Genomic DNA, 8,048 nt, shown 5'->3' with positions numbered 1-8,048 from the left:
CACACATGCAAATATTGATGGAAGTCTATGGGACGGACCAAATCATAGAAGAACAGAATTCTTCAGGTCAATCATTTAGGCCTAAGGTGGTTTTCCTCAAATAATTAAAAAGGCTAAGATTGGTCAAGAAGTAACTTCAAGTAAAATAACTTTTCTAAAAGAGCTTCCTTCATCTTGGGCTCCCATCTTTAACTTTAGACATTAAGACTAAGAAAGACTAAGAAGTTGGAAACTAAAAGTGGCTATTCCGTCTCTCCTGAGCAGCTAGATCAAACAGCCAGGCTCGTAATGTCCATTTAGGAAAGAAAAATGTGACTAGCAAAATGTTAATGACATCTTGAGAGGCATGTGTGGCATTTATGGGCCACTGATTCCATTTCAAAGAATACATTCCAAGACTCCTAAAGTCTTCAATTGGGAACCAACTTCATTCCTCCCTAGTATCTTAATAAACTCCCAAGTCATAATATCTCCCTAGTTAGGACCAATGGGTGTTACTTATTTTGGGCAAGCTGACAAAAATGACTGATTGAAATTCCACATCTACATTTATCACACTCAATAAGCAAGCAGTCGTGAAAGAACGCTGGAGTGTGCTGGTGTGGGCTGTCCCTGGGTAGACTGGAGAAAGCCTTTAATAACAGGCTCTCGCTGCCTACAATGTTGAGGCTTGTTGTTTTGAGTGAAAACAGATGTGGTTTCTTCACCCCTCCCACCTCCACCCCATCTCTCTTTCTCTCTCCCTTTCTCTCTCTCTTTCTCTCTCTCTCTTTCTCACTTTCACTCTCTCACTTTACACTTTTCTTCTTTCTTTATCTTGCTGCCATTCTCTCTCTTCCTGTCCCTCTCACTCTCTCTATCTTCCTGTCCCTTTCTCTCTCTCTCTCTCTCTCTCTCTCTCTCTCTCTCTCTCTCTCTCTCTCTCTCTCTCTGTGTTTCTCTCTAGGGAAGATTTCTGTCACAAAGCCCACAATAGTGTCTTTCTCAAACATCCAGCCCTCCTGGAGGCCAGATCTGACTAGATCCCCCTCTGCTCTTCACACTTGCTGTAAACACAAAGGAATCCTCATTTTGGCCTCCTGTCCACCTACTGAACCACTCTAGATGTGGACGGTGCTCGTAGCCCTCAGCGGAAGGTAAAAACAACCCCAAAGACAGCTCCATATCCAAGGGGCCTGGTCCCAGATCAGACTGTTCCCATTTGCCAAACTGGGCCTATGCAAAACTTGACTAAGTCTAAAACGGCAAGTTGTGACTTTGGTCTCCAACAACACTGTCCGGCTAGTGGAAACCTTCACGGTGCTCACAGTACTGGGCTGCAGTTCGGCGAGGCGGTAAGTCCCCTCTCGGAGGCATTTAGAAGAACCTGGGGTGAAAAGACATTTTGCAAATCAAAGCGTTGCTGTTCATTTATTTCCCCTTAGCAGTGACAGCAGCTCTTAGCAGGAATGATGCCTCCCCCAGCAGGGAAGAAACCAACAGCATCACTCGAGGGGGGGGGGGGGGGGGGGGGGGGGGCACAGTGTCAGATTTTGTGCCGCGATTTGTTTACACGGTGTCTCGGATATCCCTCAAAACCCACCCACCCCTGCACACATGTGCTGCGTGTCCTGGGGGGCCCGTAAGAGCGCTCAGCCATCTCCTAGGACAGCACTTTAATCAGAGCAGGAGCACCCTTCTGTTTTTTTTCTTTTTTTGTTCCCTTATTCATTCTCTCTGTCCAGGTTCTTTTGTTCAGTCCATCCGTCCTGCACATGCGTGTTGGGGTTTTGGTGCGGGTGTACCGTGGATTAGTGTCTTATCACTGACGCTCTGGGTCAGGATGTTTAAGGGGGCTCGAGTAGCAATATCTTTGCAGCTGATTTTTCTGTGTTTGATGTCAAAAATGAATAAAAGGATAACGTTCAGTTTGTCACACCCTCTCCCGCTAGTAGCTGCTAGCATACGGCGTTTATTCGTTTCAGTTCAGGCGTCATTAAGTTGATTTTTCTGATTTCTTCTTCTTTACAAGTTTTGAAATTGGAACACTGTTTCATCTGCAGTCGTATAGCTAGAACCTCCAGACTGTCTAGTAACTTTTCTCCTTTACCCATGAGTGCCTTGTGATTTTTAAAGTGATCCCTCACTTCTATCACTCTTTTTCATCCCTCTCTCTGACCACTTTGCCCCACATACACGGGGCAATTTTTCAAAGTGCTCCCATTTTGCCAAATTTCAAGATAAATCTATCAAACTAGGATATGCATGACAGGAGGAGTGATGGAGTGATCACTCTTCTACTTTTCACACCTTTATCTTTTATTCTTTGTTTCACCCATTGACTTCAATTCCTTTTTAAATTCTTTCTAGCTCCAATAGTTATATGCTATAGCCATCATAAAGAGCGTATACAGTAATCTGCTCTAATACCACTAAATGCAGAATTGTTTTCATTCAATCTTTATTTATCCTTTTTCATCCCTCCATCCTCCCATAGGAGTTCATTGATTTTATAACTCATAAACATACAGTTATACTCATATAAAACAATTAAACTAAAGCTAAATTAAAGATAGAACAACTTTAACATGCTCCTCCATCCTCCCTTAAGAACTATTGGTTTAATAACTCCATCAGCTATAAAGATAAAATGACTAAATTTGCTGTACTGATTGAGCTACTGCTTCTCGTACTGATGGCCAAGCACCAAACTGCATTTCACACTGACTGTACACATCTATCAATCCCATATATATTTTCATTAATCTCTCCATCCCCCCATAGGATTCCATTGATTTTATACCTCCTTCAGCTATATAGATAGAACATCTAAATTTGCTGTACTGATTGATCTACTGTACCCTGCTGGGAACTGCTATAGATTTTCAATTAACATTGCTACCCCTCTTACAGCAGGTTTTGTCAAGCTACCTCCAAGTCTGTTCGCAAATTTTACTTTCTAGTTTTGCCACAGGTGGCGTGTGTTCTGTGTGGTCTTCTTTATGAGCCTGCGAGTGTTTGTACGGTTTGTTCAGTTTTGTTTTCATTCAACACTTCAGTTGAAGATTGAAAAAGATTCCTTTAAACTCTATAACACATGCCAAAAACACAGTAAATCTTCACCTAATCTCAGTCAAGACATTTTATTGATTTGTTAAATAATGGGCAAAATAAGAGCTGAAATGTTAGGGATGTTCGGTTTCAATACGTCTAAAAATAGCAGCCTCTGTAATATTAATAATAACCTCTATAACAATAATAATAACCTCTTTAATAATATCAGAATCCACTGACCAGGTTTAAGGCTTCATATTGTAAGGTTAGAACCACTGCACTTAAACAAATTACATGTGATTTACAAAAACACTGTCAACTATAATTTGATGGAACGAGTAGGAATAAACATTAATAATTATTAGATACATAGATTTTAATTCAATTAAAACTGAGTGTTAAAATTTTAGTAACACAACTAGACATCGAATTATAAACTACACTTATCAAACAATAAACAACAAGCTGTAGTTTACAAACATCACACAATCAAAATGAATCAATCATCATTTGTAATTGTAGTAATTACAAGAAATCAAACATCCTGTGACACAATGTTAGTTTCACACAGGGCCCAGTCCAGTCACTCCATACTAGAAACCACAACATTAGAGTTTCACACAGGGCCCAGTCCAGTCACTCCATACTAGAAACCACAACATTAGAGTTTCACACAGGGCCCAGTCTAGTCACTCCATACTAGAAACCACAACATTAGAGTTTCACACAGGGCCCAGTCCAGTCACTCCATACTAGAAACCACAACATTAGAGATTCACACAGGGCCCAGTCCAGTCACTCCATAATAGAAACCACAACATCACAAGCTCCTCACAGGAGTCATCAGGTAGGTTCTTCTCTTCATCAGTGTTTAGCTGAATTAAGCCCACGTCACCTCCTGAAGACTCAGTGCTAAGGTCTGGTGTCCCAGCCCCTCCCACTCCAAGATCACGTTTAAACCAGCCACAAAGCATCTTTAGATGCGAAAGCCTCACTGGTCTCCCATGGTGACTAAAGGCGTACCCAGCTCCAATGACACTGTTAATGCATGTTCAGTGCCACAAGGTCCATGTGGGCTTTACACACTACAGCACCAGCAAACACAATGTTAATCTCCCTATTTTTACCCACTGTGCTATACCCACACAGCCAATCACTTCTCGACCTGTAAAATCCACATTGGCCTCCCCAGTGACTAAGGCCGTACCCAGCCGCACTGGCACCATTAAAGTGTTCTCATCGCCATCAGTTCCACTTGGGTTTTACTTAAAACACCATTCCCCAACGCAGCAGATCAATACTGACTTTCCTGGTGACTAAAGCCATTAAAATGTATTAACACAGTGTTTTTCACAACAGGAGTTGTCACAAAACAGCTTGGTCCAAGACAAAAAACATATATATTCTGTTGATTCATATAGGATGTCACATATATGATGTCTGGTTGAAGCAACCTCTCTTCAAACTCCATTTTCTTTTCCTCCTGAGCCAGTGCCAGACTCCTCAGTAAGTCTTTCTTTACCTGAATGTCACGTATTAGCTTTGCTGTGAGGCAGGGCAGGGTGTTAAAGCTGTGCTTACTCCTGCCCCACAGGCTGTGTGATGAGCACAGTCACACAGGCGACGGCTGGGCCCACACAGATACCGCTGGTGTGGAGATCTGAGCGATGTCTCCGGTGACACCGCGATGCTGCCGTGATGGTGCTGGTGGAGCCGTGCCTGCCTCCCACCTGATTAGATGGTCAGGCCAAGGAGTTTTATTTAATTGCCTCATTTGCAGATTGAAATATTATGCTGCAAATGTACTCTGTAATGGCCACTTTTGAGTGCTTTTCTGAATTGATGGCTGCTGTGGAATTGATTCTGCCACAGGTCATTTTCTTCCTCTTTGAAATGAAATATTCTTCTAGGCATGGGCTTGACTTAAATGAACTGACTCTTGGTTTGAAAAAATATATATATAAAAACCGCTGTATGCACATGTACCGTTGGACACAGTAACATCACCTGTGTAATATTAGTTCCTGCAGATCTTTTAAGCTTACCCTGCCAGTCGCAAACGCAGAAATTGCTTAAATATTTGCTTGACCATGAAGGTAAATGTGTCTCTTTAAAATAAAAAAGTTTATTTATTTATTTTTTTTTTACTTTACTGTAAAATTGGTTGATATTCAGGAAATCAGTTCACATATATCCCACCCTGTAAAAGCCTCGTTGCAGGAAGCTTTCGGACCCCAGCTCCCCGTCGCACGCTAAGCTGCTGTCACAACAATGGGGCAGAGTCAGGCGAGCAGGGCACTGAGTTCGCTTTAAAATGTATATTTCCTGCGTTTGTTGTGAAGGGATGTTATGAATGCGTGAACTGTCCTTAAATGTAATCGTGAATGCTATGAACACCCAGGTATGTCATAAGTAAAGTTGTCTCATCAACCAAGGACATCAGTTTGGTAACTAGGCAAATCATGTACGTGTAATTAGTTAACAAAGAACGAGAGGTCCAATTAGATCTCTTTGTTGGTCTAAAAAAAAAATCATAATCCTCTATTATTTGCGGACATCAAGGAGCCCTTATTCAAATGCGGAAGACTTATGGAACGTCCGGGAGAGGTGGGATATCTCAGAATAAAAGTCATGGCCTGGTGGTAGGGAACTGGTCTTGTGACCGGAGGGTTGTGGATTCGATTCCCAAACCTGAGGCCATGACTGAGGTGCCCTTGAGCAAGGCACCTAACCCCAACTGCTCGCCAGGCGCCGGGCTAGGGCTGCCCACCGCTCTGGGCACGTGTGATCCACAGCCCCCTAGTAATCACTGGTGTGTGTGTGTGTGTGTGTGTGTGTGTGTGTTCTAACTGCACAGATGGGTTAAAAGCGGAGGACACATTTTGAATGCGGTGTAAAAATCACGATTGACAAAAATATGGCACATTATCAGTAGATTCGCAAATAAATCAGTTTCTGTTTTTCTGTTTCAGTTTCTTGTTCTCTTCAGTCCTGTAGGACTGAAAACATCATTCAGTATAGTACAGTATGTGAATGTGTGGTTAATTCTTGCATAGGCATTTCAATGTAATATTTTAAAAGCTTCAAAGACCTCCCCTGTTCCATGTGGTCTCCAAAGAACTTAAAAATTCACAAACATCTTCCATTAGCCCTTGACAGTCTGTAACTGCTTCCAGTAACCTCCATGGTTCAAGTTCTTGGCTTCTGTATGTATTCTGGGTATATTCGCTGCATGTTTACAATGCAGCCTGAACCCGTCAGAATGGCCTTATTTAAACGACGTTCCTGTTTGTGCGCCCTTCCCTGTGAAGTGCAGATGTGAAACCCTATTTTTATGAGGTAAACTGAACAGAAAAAACAACAACAACAATCCATGCTCGAGTGCCATTGTCCTTGAAGGTGCCCCTGCCATGAGAAAGTCTGAATCCTAGCATGGGTCCTGCAATGCTCTCCATAGCTCTCCAGTGGAAGAAAGCCAGGATTTCCCAATTCAGTGAGAATGTGGACTTCTCAACAGATTGATCTGCAACAAGGGACAGTCTATTCTTTAAACAACTGCTCTCAGAAGAAGAAGAAGAAAAAACAGAAAAAGCAGCACACGGAACAGTGTGTTTTTGTGCGGACTGCAAGACTCATTCGCTCTGTCCTGTATTAGGTATATAGGAGAGGGATATTCTCTCTATTAGGTATATTCTCTCTGTGGGGAAACAGCCCTCTGATCGGAGCCTTGATCGTCACACCGACAACTGCCAGCATCCCTCTCGCATGTTTCCATGGAGCCCTTCTTCCTAGACGTCCACATGGGTGAGTCTGTACGGAGGCTTTTTGGCATCAGTAAGTGAGAGTTCTTACATGCATTGTGTTTGAGTAATGAGGACGGGGTCGTCTTAGTGTTTTTACACATTACTGTCTCAGCTAAGTGTATCATGCAGACACAGTTGTGCAATTCATTGCAATTAATTACAGAGCAAACAAATATTGCTTAAATATGCCCAATAGTCTTTTAAAATAGAAAGGTAGGTTTTTATGTTTGTGCAATGCACAGATATTAACAGGCATTAGCTACAGTGCATTTGCATTATCTTAAAGTTGAAGGTAGATGTGAACTTCCTAACGGTGCAGATCTGGTGAGCTTAAAGCTAATGCTGACATCTGCACAATTATAGCTCAGTGATAAACTCTCGCTCATATGCATTTTTATTCCTTGGGTTCCACAAGCAGAGCTTGTTAATGTAGGGCAGCGTTCATCTCATGACTAGGGGGATGAGTGTAAGTAGCAGTTTAGTGTTTGTTGGGAGGACGGAATGATCCTGCTTGGGTTGGCTGAGCCGAAACTTGAGCAGTTTGGCTCAGTTGCCATGCTTAGCCCATGGATGTCATCAGGCAGGACAAAAGAGAGGGACAGAGAGAGAGAAACAGAGAGATAGATAGAGAGAGAGAGAGAGAGAGAGAGAGAGAGAGAGAGAGAGAGAAATGGGGAGGGGGATTGCTAAATTGAAATCCAACACATAAATTTACATCTGACACAGGTTTGGCAGGCTGTGGAGACCTCATACCACAGGGAAGCGCTGGTGTGTTTGTCAAGAGAGGTTTTGGAGTATTGATTTTGCAACGGGCCTGGCACACATTGCCGGAATGTAGGCCACTGCTGTTGCAAAAGCCAGAGTGTGTTTTCAGGAGTGTCTGTGACTCCTCCGTCAACCCTCGTGTGTGTGTGTGTGTGTGTGTGTGTGTGTGTGTGTGTGTGTGGGTGTGTCTTTACGCGCACCATTATTACCTCACCGCATCTGACGGTGTGTGTGTGCCGAGTTACTGTTCCACACGGTCACCTTTATTTCACCTACCCTGGTCTTTGGATGACAAATTATTATTATGTTACGATCAAGGTAAGTCGTGGGTGCATGCAGACGTCGGGCAAGCCCTTTCACTGGGCCTGTATCCATGAAATGAAGAGAGGAGAACTGATGATTGAGGCAGGGTGGGTGTGGGTGATGATGGGGGGCCTTGGAGACTTC

This window comes from Brachyhypopomus gauderio, unplaced genomic scaffold, assembly GCF_052324685.1.
Source record: "Brachyhypopomus gauderio isolate BG-103 unplaced genomic scaffold, BGAUD_0.2 sc64, whole genome shotgun sequence".
Lineage (NCBI taxonomy): Eukaryota > Metazoa > Chordata > Actinopteri > Gymnotiformes > Hypopomidae > Brachyhypopomus > Brachyhypopomus gauderio.
This window is presented reverse-complemented; position numbering follows the sequence as displayed.